Source organism: Salvelinus alpinus, chromosome 17 (genome assembly GCF_045679555.1).
Source record: "Salvelinus alpinus chromosome 17, SLU_Salpinus.1, whole genome shotgun sequence".
Lineage (NCBI taxonomy): Eukaryota > Metazoa > Chordata > Actinopteri > Salmoniformes > Salmonidae > Salvelinus > Salvelinus alpinus.
In genome coordinates, this window is record NC_092102.1 from 17972848 (window position 1) to 17985681 (window position 12834).

Consider the following 12834-nt stretch of genomic DNA (forward strand, 5'->3'; position numbering starts at 1 on the left):
GCTGTTATAACAGAAGACCCATGATCTTCTCAGTACTTCAGGCAATGCCGTGACATCGACGCTGAAGTCATCATATCAAAAGCTTCATTAATAGTCTTTACACTAATTAACTGTATTTTTAGGGTCATGATGTTGCCCCAGTCCACCGTCATCATGCATCACACATGACTGGATCGCACACATTCCCCAAATCTCAATTTACGTAGACAGGAGACTGTTGAGGCGTGTTAATTAAGGTATTGAAATGACAGCTATCCACATTCAACATGACACGCCTGTCATCACTAGTTAACACCATCATGTGGGCTTGTTTTTAGTGTTAATCACTCTCGCTTTTCCTCTCTCTCTCTCTCTCTCTCTCTCTCTCTCTCTCTCTCTCTCTCTCTCTCTCTCTCTCTCTCTCTCTCACACTCACTCACTCTCTCGCTCTCCTTCTCACTGTCTCTCATTGAAGATACTCTATTTTTCAGTTCTCTCTCTCCTCACTCTCTCCCCCTATCTCCCATCATCCATCTGACTGTCGCCCATCACACTGTGAGATTCAAGTGGCACGCATTCATATTCATAATCAAGTTGTAAATGAGCATCAACACTCCTAATTAGTCACTGCACTCTATTCCAGACGAGATGAGACCAACACATGACACAAAAAGCAAACGTTACGCATTACAGCAGGTATTAGCAAATGCGTATACGCCTGCAACATCAGATGTGTATTGAAGCGTTCAAGGCTGTAGGTGAGAACAAAGTTGCTGTAAAACATTTGTGACATGAGTTTTCAGCAGGGCGTGTTGCTGTTGGTTGTGGGGGTGGGGAGTGTGTCAGTGTGTGTTAGTTAGGCTCCAATCAGATGTGCATCAAGAAGGGCTGTTATGAGCAATTTCTCCGCCGGAGAACAAAGCCGCCCATCACTTTCATGGCAGCAGCTCTAAGTTAAGTTACTGTAGGAGCCATGAATAAATGCTCCAGTTTCTCCCTAATCCACTAAAAAGGACAAGACAAGAGGCAAGGAAAAATGAAAGGAACGGCCAATGTGCCTGAAAGCGAATTGTCCCGTTGTTGCTTACAGTCTCTATAAAATAAAGATATATGGGTAACATGTTCTTATACCTGTGTAGCACAATAGTATAACAATAGTAGCAGCATTGGGCACAGGTATGAGAGCAGCTTAATGTAAAGAAGTGTTATGATGCAGTCTGAAAGTATGGAACTGGAGGATGAGTGATTTCAGTAGACTGACTCATTAGCTCATCTGAATCACCTCAATCATTTCCTGATCTTCACCCTGTCAGAGAGAGCGAGAAAGGGGGAGAGAGAAGCATAGAGAGGAGATGATACACCACGTTGTGTCTACTGTCTGTGCCTCATCTGCATGAACTATGGTAATTTTGGATACTGAAACACTGCACTCTGGCCGCTTCAGGAAAACAGACATTGTGGAGTAGGGCCTAATTACCCCTTCGTCTTTCTCCCCCTCACTGTATTCATGCTCATTATTTCCCTCAGCAGGCACCACTGAACATTTTACTTTACATCCAGTCTGAACCCATCTACAATCGTATAGAATTAATTTCCTTTAAGCCTCCCTTAGTTCTTACTGTTGCAACCTCGGACAACATTTTCCTGAGAAGCCCAATTTGCCCTTCTAACCACTGGCGAAATCCCCTCGCAATGATCTTAACCTTCCCCCGAGCATCCCATTGGTTCCTGCATGAACGTCTCCCTTCGAGCAACCCCCGGGCGAACTTAAAAATGTACCAATTGAAGTATAAAGAGTGGTTCCTGCAGATGCAGCAATGCCCACATGCAAGAACGCCCCGAATTGCAGGCCGCAATTGCACCCTTCCCTGTTAATCAGGAAAGTCTCGGGTATGTTGTGGTGGACTGACTACAACGAGATGGCACCGTACTGTACGTTTTCGAGCTCCAACACAACTTTTCTATTTTGTGCTTCCTTTGGTGTTCATTTTTACATTATTTTCACGAAATGTAACCTTCTTATTTCTTGTTTTTATGTCTTGTGTGTTTTTGTTCTATCTTGTATTATTTTTAGTACTACATTGATACTGATTACGTCATTGTTAGGTTTAGCGCTTGCAAGAAAGGCATTTCACTGTACTTGTGCACGTGACATTAAAAACTTGAAACCGTCATTACAATTGCTACACAGGAACCTCTTAAAATTAAGGTTGTATTATGGCTAGCCACTAGATGGCTCTGAATACACTGTCAGCAGGCAGCCAAAGTCACTAACCACTTTTGGGGCAAACTAGTGCAGTTGAATCGTATCCTGATGTCGACAGCATTGAAGAGTTGTATTCATAACATGGCTAACTTAGCTAGCTAACATACATTTCGAAAAAACAAGTTAGGGTTAGCAACATTGGGTGATCAATAAGACTGAGAGCTAGCTAACCAGCTGAGCTAGCAAACAATGTAACAAAAGTATAATTTCGGATTCGAAAAATACTTCATCAACAGGCAATGCATTTCAGGAATCACAGTAGCAAGTACCCTTGGTGCACTGTAGAATTATTTAGCCATTTAAACAATTTGGTTTTGGATTAAAACTCTCAGTTTTTGTAATGCCCTCAATGGATTTCATGTGTTTCAAATGTGAGCTTGTCCGAGGTGTTGGATTTGACAACAGTTGCTATCCATTGGAGCGCTACGATTGGTTGCCTACAATTCTGGGGCTTAACGAGGGGTCAATTAGCTGTATTGTAGCTAAGCAGATGTCCTGGTTTTCCAGAAGAGGAGATTGCATAATAAATTAAGAGATTATAATTTACAACGAACATCTATACAGGTATGAAATACACCAACACTCACAGCATACAACCGGTGGAGCTCCTGAGGGGAGGCCGGCTCAAAGTAATGGCTGGAAGGGAGTAAATAAATGGAATGAAACACATTTTGTTTCCAAGTCTTTCATTCTATTCCATCTACTCCATTCCAGCCATTAATATGAGCCGTGCTCCCATCACCAGCCACCACTGCGGTATACATGCATTTACAATATGCTGTTGCCATCTTAATGATGATTCGGTAACAACACAGCTAAACGACAATCCAGGATCAACATAGGACAGTTATGTTCCTTCACTCAAATTCCAAACCAATGTACAATATAATGCAATGACAATATGATGTTCCCTCCCTTCACAGTACTAGTCCATCTCAGATGGGAAGGTGAGGATGTGGGACATTTATTATGACTAGGCTCAATTACACAGAGTAGGGAATGTGTTTCATCATCTGACAAATCCTTGTCCCTACCTGCCCCTGGAAAGGACACATCATTTCCCCTCTCCTTGTCTTCTAGCAGTGTTTTACAGGCCTTATAAATGTCATCGGGTTTTAATGTACATCTGCGCTCTCCCAGGTGCACACTGCCAAAACTGACAGTACTCTGCGTTTGAGCTATTCGTCTCAATTTAGCCGCATTTGTGCGACTGTAGCTTTTCTCCAGTTGTCTATTATCTATCCTCTTGCCTAGTCACTTTATCCCTACCTGTATGTACATACAGTTGAAGTCGGAAGTTTACATACACTTAGGTTGGAGTCATTAAAACTCGTTTCTCAACCACTCCACAAATTTCTTGTGGACAAACTATAGTTTTGGCAAGTCAGTTAGGACATCTACTTTGTGCATGACACAAATAATTTTTCCAACAATTGTTTACAGACAGATTATTTCACTTATAATTCACTGTATCACAATTCCAGTGGGTCAGAAGTTTACATACACTAAGTTGACTGTGCCTTTAAACAGCTTGGAAAATTCCATAAAATTATGTCACGGCTTTAGAAGCTTCTGATAGGCTAATTCACATCATTTGAGTCAATTGGAGGTGTATCTGTGGATGTATTCCAAGGCCTACCTTCAAACTCTGTGCCTCTTTGCTTGACATCATGAAAAAATCCAAAGAAATCAGCCAGTACCTCAGAAAAAAAATTGTAGACCTCCACAAGTCTGGTTCATCCTTGGGAGCAATTTCCAAATGCCTGAAGTTACCACGTTCATCTGTACAAACAATAGTACGCATGTATAAACACCATGGGACCATGCAGCCGTCATACCGCTCAGGAAGGAGATGCTTTCTGTCTCCTAGAGATGAATGTACTTTGGTGCGAAAAGTGCAAATCAATCCCAAAACAACAGCAAAGGACCTTGTGAAGATGCTGGAGGAAATAGGTACAAAAGTATCTATATCCACAGTAAAACGAGTCCTATATCGACATAACCTGAAAGGCCGCTCAGCAAGGAAGAAGCCACTGCTCCAAAACCGCCATAAAAAAGCCCAGACTACTGGTTTGCAACTGCACATGGGGACAAATATCGTACTTTTTGGAGAAATGTTCTCTGGTCTGATGAAACAAAAATAGAACTGTTTGGCCATAATGACCATCGTTATGTTTGGAGGAAAAAGGGGGAGGCTTGCAAGCCAAAGAACACCATCCCAACCGTGAAGCACAGGGGTGGCAGCATCATGTTGTGGGGGTGCTTTGCTGCAGGAGGGACTGGTGCACTTCACAAAATAGATGGCATCATGAGGCAGGAAAATTATGTGGATATATTGAAGCAATATCTCAAGACATCAGTCAGGAAGTTAAAGCTTGGTCGCAAATGGGTCTTCCAAATGGACAATGACCCCAAGCATACTTCCAAAGTTGTGGCAAAATGGCTTAAGGACAACAAAGTCAAGGAATTGGAGTGGCCATCACAAAGCCCTGACCTCAATCCTATAGAAAATTTGTGGGCAGAGCTGAAAAAGCGTGTGCGAGCAAGGATGTCTACAAACCTGACTCAGTTATACCAGCTCTGTCAGGAGGAATGGGCCAAAAATCACCCAATTTATTGTGGGTAGCTTGTGGAAGGCTACCCGAAACGTTTGACCCAAGTTAAACAATTTAAAGGCAATGCTACCAAATACTAATTGAGTGTATGTAAACTTCTGACCCACTGGGGATGTGATGAAATCTGAAACAAATCATTCTCTCTACTATTTTTCTGACAGTTCACATTCTTAAAATAAAGTTGTGATCCTAACTGACCTAAAACAGGGTATTTTTACCTGGATTAAATGTCAGGAATTGTGAAAAACTGAGTTAAATGGATTTGGCTAACGTGTATATAAACTTCCGACTTCAACTGTACCTGTCAGGACCCGGTGCGAGAAACAGTCACTTAATAATTGGCAGAACCCAGAAGATGAGGCAGACACAGCAGTACTAGAGATGGTGGTTTAATGAAAAATGGATATCCTCCAAAATACAACGAAAACTCCACAAAGTGGTAAAAAACAGCAGGGAAAAACAAACCTCAAAAGACTACTCAAATAATAAACAAGAACAAAACCAGAGAACCTCTGGAAAATCCAACAAGAGAAAAGTCTATATAAAACAAGGCTTGGGCTGGGGCTGGGTGCTAACTTACAAACACTGAGCAAGGAACTAAGGAACACACAGGGTTTAAATACTAACAAGGGAATGACTTACAGGTGCAAACAATAATTGGAGCAAGAAAAACAAAAGGTACAAAAAAGGTGCAAGGGGGACATCTAGTGAACAAAACCTAAACAGTCCTGGCCAAAACCTGACAGAATCCCCCCCCTAGGAACGGCTCCTGACGTTCCTACCAGCCTTCTCAGGGTGGAGGACCCTGAACTGACGAATGAGGTCAGGGTCCAGTATGTCCTTGGCAGGAACCCAGGAGCGCTCCTCGGGACCGTAGCCTTCCCAGTCCACCAGATACTGCCAGGACCGCTGCACCCGGCGGGAATCCAGTATCCGGTGGACGGTATAAGCCGACTGGCCTCCGATGACACGGGGCGGAGGGGGAGGTCTGCCTGCCGGGATAAGGGGAGAAAAAACAACAGGTTTTAATAAGGAAATGTGAAATGTGGGATTGATCTTAAGGGATCTGGGTAAGTGCAGGCGAAAAGTAACGGGATTGACTCTCCTGGCAATCTTAAAGGGACCGATGAATCTCTGGGACAGCTTGCGAGGTTCCACCCTTAGCGGTAAGTCTTTTGTTGAGAGCCATACTCTCTGGCCGGGGTACAGGGTAGGACCGGGACGGCGACGTCTGTTGGCTTGTCGCTGGTACTGCTGTGAGGAACGCAGAAGATTAAGACGGGCCTTCTTCCACGTAAGCCGACAGCGTCTGATGAACCTCGAGGCTGAAGGCACTCTGACTTCTGCCTCCTGGTCCGGGAACAATAGCGGAGCATAGCCAAACTGACACTCATGCGGAGACATACCAGTGGAGGAGGAGCACAAGGTGTTGTGCGCGTACTCGGCCCAAACAATGAAGGATGACCATGTGGACGGGTTGTTGGAAACCATACATCTGAGGGTGGTTTCCAGCTCCTGATTCATCCTCTCAGTTTGGCCGTTGGACTCCGGATGGTACCCTGAAGATAAACTGGCCGTGGCCCCTATGAGTTGGCAGAAGGCCTTCCAAAACCTTGAGGCGAACTGGGGACCTCTGTCGGAAACCATATCTTGCGGGATACCAAAGACTTGGAACACATGGTTAATCACCAACTCAGCTGTTTCCTTGGCAGAAGGTAATTTGGTCAAGGGAACAAACCTGGCCGCCTTAGAAAACCTGTCGATGATGACTAGGATAGTAGTATTACCATGGGACGGAGGAAGGCCAGTAATAAAGTCCAACGAGATATGGGACCAGGGTCGGTGGGGAATAGATAAAGGGTGAAGGAGTCCTTGAGGGCGGAGGTGAGAAGATTTGCCCTGGCAGCACACGGGACAGGCCTTGACGAAAGTGGCAACGTCTTCTTTTATGGTGGGCCACCAGAACTTACGCTGAATGAACTCCAAGGTGCGACCTACGCCCGGGTGACAGGTGAGGCGAGAGGAGTGCCCCACAGAAGGACTTGGGATCTTGCTGCCTTGGGAACAAACAACCGATTAGCAGGACCTCCTCCAGGGCCCGGTTCGATGGCTTGAGCTTGTTTCACGGTATCCTCCACTTGCCACGAGATCGGAGCCACGATCTTAGCGGCCGGAAGGACAGTCATGTCAGTATCTTCTCGAATGGCAGGAGAGTAGATTCGTGACAAGGCGTCCGGTTTGAGATTCTTCGACCCGGGTCTATAGGTGAGGATAAACTGAAATCGGCTGAAGAAAAGAGACCATCGAGCTTGTCTGGAGTTCAACCGCTTCGCCTGCTGGATATACTCCAGATTTTTGTGGTCCGTAAGCACTTGAAACGGTTGAGAAGCCCCCTCGAGCCAGTGTCTCCATTCCTTCAATGCCATCTTAACCGCTAGGAGTTCACGATCCCCCACATCGTAATTCCTCTCGGCCGGGGTAAGCCGGTGAGAGAAGAAGGCGCAAGGATGAAGCTTCTTGTCTTCACCCCTCTGAGACAGGACAGCTCCAACCCCAACCTCTGATGCGTCTACCTCCACCACAAAAGGTTCATCCGCCGTTGGTAGTGTCAGGATGGGAGCAGAGAGGATGCGCTGCTTGAGTCCTTGGAAGGCCGTCTCAGCTTCTCTTCCCCACAGAAACCTTGTGTTGCCACCCTTGGTTACAGCTGAGAGAGGGGCTGCCACCGAGCTGAAGTTCTTGATGAACTTGCGGTAAAAGTTGGTGAAGCCCAGGAAACGCTGAACTTCCTTAACGGACTTGGGGGTGGGCCAATCCGCTACCGCCCCTACCTTCTTGGGGTCCATCTGGACTCGACCGGGTTCCACTATAAATCCCAGGAATTGTACTCGAGAGGAATGGAATTCACACTTTTCCGGCTTAACGTACAAATGGCTGTCTAGGAGGCGTTTGAGCACTTGTCTGACATGCTTGGTGTGTTCTTGAAGGGAGCTCGAAAAGATGAGGATGTCATCCAAGTAAACAAACACGAAAATGTTAAGCATATCCCTAAGCACATCGTTTATGAGCGCTTGGAACACAGCCGGGGCGTTGGTCAGGCCGAAGGGCATCACCAAGTATTCGTAGTGACCAGTAGGCGTGTTGAAAGCGGTCTTCCACTCGTCACCGGGTTTGATCCGCACAAGATGGTATGCGTTCCGCAGGTCAAGCTTAGTGAAGACCACTGCTTCCTGGAGCAGCTCAAAGGCTGTGGCCATAAGGGGTAGCGGGTAGCGGTTACGGACGGTTATGGCATTAAGTCCCCGGTAGTCGATGCAAGGACGTAATCCCCCGTCTTTTTTGGCCACAAAGAAAAACCCTGCTCCCGCTGGCGAGGTGGATGGACGCATGAGGCCTGCTGCCAGAGAGTCCTTGATGTAGGTATCCATAGCAGCTCGTTCGGGAGGAGATAGGGAAAAGATCCGACCCCTGGGGGGGCAGGTGCCCGGAAACAGGTCGATGGGGCAATCGTAAGGTCTATGGGGTGGTAGTTTGGTGGCCCTCTGTTTGCTAAATACCGGTTTGAGGTCATGGTAACACTCGGGAACTCGGGACAGGTCGATGGATTCTAGAGACTCGGGAGGGGAACTCGGGGAACTTGGGAAGATACAAGTGGCTTGGCACGTAGGACCCCACTGCTTGATAGTGCCCACAGACCAGTCGATGTGAGGGTTATGGCTGTGAAGCCAGGGGTATCCAAGGACGAGAGGGAACTCGGAACACGAGGTCAGATGAAAGTTCATCACTTCCTGGTGTTGGGAAACTGAAAGTCGCAAGGGGGTAGTGACACGAGTGACAAGTCCAGATCCCAAAGGGCTTCCATCCAACGTAGTAACCCTTATGGGGTCACTTAGAGGTTCAGAGGGAACGCCATTCTCCTTCGCCCAGACACCATCCATGAAGGGGAAGCTCGTGGTTGTCCCAGGAAAGGGTAACTGGAATGAGCAGGCGGGAGTTGGATGGATGGGAGGAGGTTATGTTTCCCGTTACAGTCCTCCCAGGCCTGCACGGGAGAGTGCATTTTCCCTGGAGCCCGGAACACGTGGAGAGGAAATGGCCCGGTTTGCCGCAATATAGACAGCATCGCTCCCTCATCCGGCGGTCTCTCAGCCTGGGAGATGCGTCCAACCTGCATGGGTTCCGGTGGAGTCAGCGAGGATAAAGGTGGAGACTCGGAGCTGGGACCGATAGGAGCTAGGGTGAGAGATCTACGGTTGAGCTCTCTCTCTCTCAGACGCTGGTCTATGCGTGAAGCCAACTTGATCAGGGACTCGAGGTTGTCTGGTGGTTCCCGAGTGGCCAGTTCATCTTGGATAGTGTCGGAAAGACCCTTCAAAAAGCACACTGTGAGCGCCTCGTCGTTCCAGCCACTCGCTGCTGCCACCGTGTGGAACTGGATGGCATAGTCCGTCACGCTGCGCCGACCTTGGCGGAGAGTCAGGAGCTGTTTGGCTGAGTCAGGACCGCTGGTAGGACCTTGAAACACTCGCTTGAATTCTTCAGCAAAGGTAGAGTAGCTGGCACAGCAGGGACTTTGGGCATCCCACACAGCAGTAGCCCAGGCTAGGGCTTTTTCCGACAGCAGGGTGATGATATATGCTATCTTGGACCGGTCGGTGGGAAACGACGAGGGTTGCAGCTCGAAGGAGAGAGAACATTGGGTGAAAAACCCCTTACAAACACTCGGATCACCTGAGAACCGTTGGGGAGGCGGCAGACGAGGTTCAGCCAGGGGGTTAACTGCCACGGGCACTTGAATCTGATGAACTGGAGCAGAAGCGGTTGCAGGAGAAAGTTGATCAGAAATCTGCTTTATGGAAGTCATCATCTCCGACAGAAGTTGAGAATGTCCAGCCAGTAAGGCCTCTTGCTGAACCAGAGCAGCTTCGTGACGTTGGACAGTCCCCTCGTGGTGGGACAGCATGGGAAAAAAGTCCTGGGTACTGGCTGCCTCTGGGTTCATATTAAGGGCTCAGTGTTTCTGTCAGGACCCGGTGCGAGAAACAGTCACTTAATAATTGGCAGAACACAGAAGATGAGGCAGACACAGCAGTACTAGAGATGGTGGTTTAATGAAAAATGGATATCCTCCAAAATACAACGAAAAATCCACAAAGTGGTAAAAAACAGCAGGGAAAAACAAACCTCAAAAGACTACTCAAATAATAAACAAGAACAATACCAGAGAACCTCTGGAAAATCCAACAAGAGAAAAGTCTATATAAAACAAGGCTTGGGCTGGGGCTGGGGCTGGGTGCTAACTTACAAACACTGAGCAAGGAACTAAGGAACACACAGGGTTTAAATACTAACAAGGGAATGACTTACAGGTGCAAACAATAATTGGAGCAAGAAAAACAAAAGGTACAAAAAAGGTGCAAGGGGGACATCTAGTGAACAAAACCTAAACAGTCCTGGCCAAAACCTGACAGTACCTCAATTTATTTATTTATACCTTTATTTAACTAGGCAAGTCAGTTAAGAACAAATTCTTATTTTCAATGACAGCCTAGGAACAGTGGATTGCCTGCCTTGTTCATGGGCAGAACGACTGATTTGTACCTTGTCAGCTCAGGGATTCAATCTTGCAACCTTTCGGTTACTAGTCCAACACTCTAACCACTAGCCTACGCTACCTCATACCGCTGCATATAAACTCGGTACTGGTACCCCTGCATATCAACTCGGTACTGGTACCCCATGTATAGCCAAGTCATCGCTAGGCTACCCATTGTGTATTTATTCCTCTGCTATTATTTTTCTATTTTTCTATTATTTATATGTTTTTTCTCTCTGCATTGTTGGGAAGGGAAGATCATTTCACTCTAAGTCTACACCTGTTGTTTACCAAGCATACGATTTGACTTTGATTTTGAGTCGATTCGATTTCTCTCTCAATCAGGGGGAAGAATACATGGGCCCCATTTGAGTGGTAATTGGTTTCAGTGCTGACTGGCTGTAAAACGCTTGAGACTGTCTGTCAGACCAATTATGAGATAGGACAACTATTAACTGGAGGAATTTGTTCTGTTCTTTTCAACCATACAGGAGCTATGACTTATGTTTCTACATTAGCTAATGGATTGCTTTGTCTATGTTTGTATCTTGGCAGGAGAATTGACTCTGAGTGGTATGTTTCTGTATTAATGACAGTCTGAACTGTAGAGGATAATTTAATCAGTAAAAACGTTTGTTATCCATTAATGGTAACATCATGACTGATTCAATTATCCTTTGAATTTAACCTCTCTGGACACCTGTGAGTAGCAGATAAAAGTGTCATCTGTTGTGGTGCTCAGTGGCATCTACTGCGGTCATCAATTAGGCTATGCTGCTTTAAATCAAACAACATTTTATTTATTGCATGCTTCGTAGACATCGGGTGTAGACGAACAGTGGAATGCTTACTTATTCAAAGCAACAATGGAGAGTTAAAGATAAGATAAAACAATTGAATAACATACTGCTTTCTAAAAATCTAAGACCATGGATATGAGGATATATATATATATATATATATATAGTTCCAGTCAAATGTTTAGACACGCATACTCATTCAAGGGTTTTTCTTTATTTTTACTATTTTCTACATTGTAGAATAATAGTGAAGACATCAAAACTGTCACGATCTTTCAAGATCGAACCCAGAAGCAGACCAGGACAAGGAGCGTAGGAAGAAGGTGAGTATTTATTTACAGTGAAATGTGAAAAGGTAGATATATCCAGATGGCGTAACGGGCAGCGGTGGTGAGTAGATGAGAGGAAATAGGTGAATCCAATGTAGTAGCAGAATCCTCTGTCAACCAGGCGGGAATGGAGTGAATGATCCAGGTGAGTAACTGAAGACAAAACAAACGGAGGTAAGTTCAAAGCAAGCAATACGTAAATGAAAACAACAAAACAAATTCTATCCAACTGGAGTCTGGTACTCAGGCACAACATACTATTCATGGCTAACGATCCGGCAGGGAATGGAAGTCAGGTCAGAGTTTTTGAAGGGTAGAGATGATGATCAGGACAGGTGTGCAGATTACTGACGGGAAACAGGTGCGGGTGAAACCAATCTCCCAATGAGCTAATTCGCCCGGCAACCAGACAGGGTGCGTTCCAGGACACCTGAAACACACTCCAGGACAGACACAGGCAAACCCAGACTCAGGAAGCGGGATTCGTGACAGTACCCCCCCTCCGACGAACGCCACCGGGCGGACTACCTGGAGCGCCAGGATGGAGGCGGTAGAAGTCACGAATCAGGTCGTCATCCAGAATCTGTCGCCGAGGAATCCAACTCCTCTCCTCTGGACCATATCCTAACCAGTCCACTAGAAACTGGTACCCTCGACCCCGCCGTCTGGAGTCCATGATGCGGCGCACCGTGTAGACAGGACCACCTCCGATCATCCGAGGAGGAGGAGGACGAGGAGGAGGAGGCAACAGAGGACTGAGGTGAACCGGCTTGAGACAGGAGACATGAAAAGTGGGATGCACTCTAAGTGTTGCAGGCAACTTGAGTCGAACCACCACAGGATTTATGATTCTCTCCACTACAAACGGACCAATGAACTTAGGTGACAACTTCCTTGACTCCGTCCGTAGAGGAAGATCCCGTGTAGCCAACCAAACCTTATCTCCAACCGTATAAGCTGGGGCAGGAATACGGCGACGGTTCGCCTGTATCTGATACCGGTCAGAAACTCTAAGGAGAGCCTTCCTGGCCCGATGCCAGGTCCGGTGGCAACGACGAATCTGGGTCTGGACAGAAGGAACCGAGAGATCCCTCTCCTGAGAAGGAAACAAAGGAGGTTGGTATCCGTAAAGGCATTGGAAGGGGGACATCCCAGTGGCAGATGAAGGAAGGGTATTATGGGCATACTCAACCCAGGGTAATTGAGATGACCAAGAGGTGGGATCAGAGGAGACAAGACAACGCAGCGT